The following is a 2,835-nucleotide window of genomic DNA, read 5'->3' as shown; positions in this document are numbered from 1 at the left end:
ATTCTAAATCTTGCTGCTTGCTCAGTACTAGTTCTTACATAAAAAGTCACAGAATTTTAATACCTTACAGCCTTACCTTCTTTATAAGGGAGTGAAAAATATTGTCATCAGCTCCCCCACAGTAACCTGACAGAGCTCTAATTTTAAATGACAGAGTTTTGGTTTACCTTTCGTATTACACCTTTCAGTGAAAGGAGTTCTTATCACAGTTTTCATAAATAATTTTTGATTATCCTTTTATCTGGTGAATAGATGCATAGCTATTACTTGTACAACTTTTGATAATCACCTTTTACATATACATGTCAGCTTATTAAAGAAACTACACAGGAAACTGATGAAAGATACGAAAATTAATCCTACAGAAGTTGCCCCTTCTCTAGTTCTCTACTGTTAAGTCAAATATTTGTTACCACATTAACTCTCCTGACTGTGTCTCTTTACAATGAAATTATATATATACAGAGAGAGATATATATAAAAATCTGTATTTTAGGAAAGTTCCAGAAAACTTCCAGATGCCATGCTGAGATGCACCAGAACAGTGCAATTGCTGTTTTAAATCGGCAGTTTAGTGGTGAGCCTGTTAGTTACCTGATGTTTACCTTGATCTCTAATCTGGTTTTAAAAGGAAATGCAAAAGTAAAAGCTAATGCAAGCTACTGTAGATTTACCGAGAGAGAAAAGTTAAATTTTTAAAAACTGTACTTTAAAAGGGCATGACATGATTAAACCTAGTCCTGTGGTATCGTTTGTACCAATGTATGGGCCTGACTGAAATCCGTTTGGTCATCATGTTACACCATTAGCCAACATTGCAATGGCATCTACAAGTTAAACTACTGAATGTTTTGCATTTTAAAAGCCTTAATTGTTTATATTGTATTAATGTGTTTTTAAAGACATTGAGGAAACAACATTTTCCTTGTAAATTGTTAAAATAATTTTAAACACTTAAATAATTTTCAGAGAAGTCCAGTTCTGTATCTTAATACCCCTTTTTTTTGTTTGTGTATCACAAAAGAAAAACTGTTAAATGCTGTTATCTTTTAAAGTGTTTCCAGTTACCAGCTTCTCTGTAGTTTAAGGTCTTTACCCTACTGAGATTTATCTTGGTTAACAGTCTTCTGGAATTTATTATATGTAAATAAATTTAACTGAGCAAACAAATAAACATTTCATTTAGGTATTTAAGTTCTTTCCTAGTGATAAAGGTTCGATGAAATCCAAAAAAACCCCACCAAAAACACCACCACCACCTCACTCCGGAAAAGGGGAGACTTCTGTTGATCTGAATATTTTATAAATTCAAAGCTTTGGGGAATTTGTTTTCAATCAAATTTTTTTTCACCCATCATCCTAGTTTGTTTCTGTATTTTAAGTGAAATATCTACATATTCACAATCACGTTTTCATTCAGTTAAGCAAAAAAAAGTCAGGAAATATTATTTATACCTTTAAGAGGTGGAATGCACATCCTAGACCTCTTTACTGTAAGCAAGATACCAAGTCACAGCTCAAGTTCTGGTTTTGTACCTCTCTCTGACCTTAAAAGACAAAGCTTTAAACTTCCCTATTTCCCATTTGATCCATCAGCCACTACACATTTATCTTACAGCAAGTATTTTTTTTGTATGTGTTGTCCTGCCTGGTGCAGCGCAGACTGTGGCCAAATGGATATATACTTCTTAAAATGCACTGTGTTAACTTGTACTTTCTCTTGGAAACTCCTGCAAAAAAACTCAGTAAACTGAACTTAGATTTTTCTTCTAAGAATTGAACAACAGAGATGTATTTAATACATCATGTTACTTATTGGATAAATGTCTCCTGACACAGTGGCTGATACAGCATATTTCTTTTATCACTTCTGAATATTCAAAGGATTAATTACAGAAAAGGCTGTTTTACCAGCTTTCTCCCTCTTCCCATCTTTCCTGAAAGGCTCCTTGCTCAAAACCTAAAGTTTAACTCCTTTTCTGCTACTTAGTTCCTCTGGAACACTGTAACTACCTCACAGCTCTTCCACACAGCAAACAAGACTGTAACTGAGAGGGGAGTAAAGATCCATGTGCAACATCAGCATGTTCTTACTGGCTCTTGCCTTCCAATTTGTAATGAAGTAAAATCATTCTATAGAAAACAATCTGAATCAGTAAAAACTTCCAGTTCTTACTCTAATACTACTTTACAAGCTCTTCTTACGTTCTGTTAGCAAGGCTCTCCGTTCATTTCTGCAACTATCTAAATTATAAAGCTGTATAGTAGATTAGTTTGGCTTTTTTATTTTGCCTTTTTTTTTTTTTAACTTGCTGAACAACAGTGTTGTAATATATATTTATGCTGAATGGGTGACAGAGCAGTCTCGGACCAGTTACCTAACATTTCTGGCTGGGCCCGGTCAAGAAAGATTTACCACAGGCCATTCACCATGGCGCAAGAGGATGCGTCTTATTAAAGCTTTTGCTGAGAAAAGATCAGGTGTACCTGAACAAGGCTGCGTGTGTAGGAGTCCCCAACCACTCCAAGCAAAGTGGTGGTCTGGTTTAAGCTAAGTTGTAGCAAAGTTGTGCCACAGGTTTGCTCTACGTAGATAGCAAACTGCTAAAACTATTTCTTTAGGCCTCCTATGAGTATTCCTCTGTTTTTTGGCACTAATCTTTTTTGTGCTATCAAAGTTGCTTCCAAATTTTCAATTCAATAAGAGTGAAGTAGACAAAGTAGCTTTAGTTGGAAGCTAATGGCACCGATGTTTAGATTTGCTAAACCAACATGTCCATTAAATTCTATCTTCCTTCCCCCAAGACTTAAGTTTCAAAGACTTACTAGAAGCTA

The sequence above is a fragment of the Opisthocomus hoazin genome, chromosome 10 (genome assembly GCF_030867145.1).
Source record: "Opisthocomus hoazin isolate bOpiHoa1 chromosome 10, bOpiHoa1.hap1, whole genome shotgun sequence".
Taxonomy (NCBI): Eukaryota; Metazoa; Chordata; class Aves; order Opisthocomiformes; family Opisthocomidae; genus Opisthocomus; species Opisthocomus hoazin.
This window is presented reverse-complemented; position numbering follows the sequence as displayed.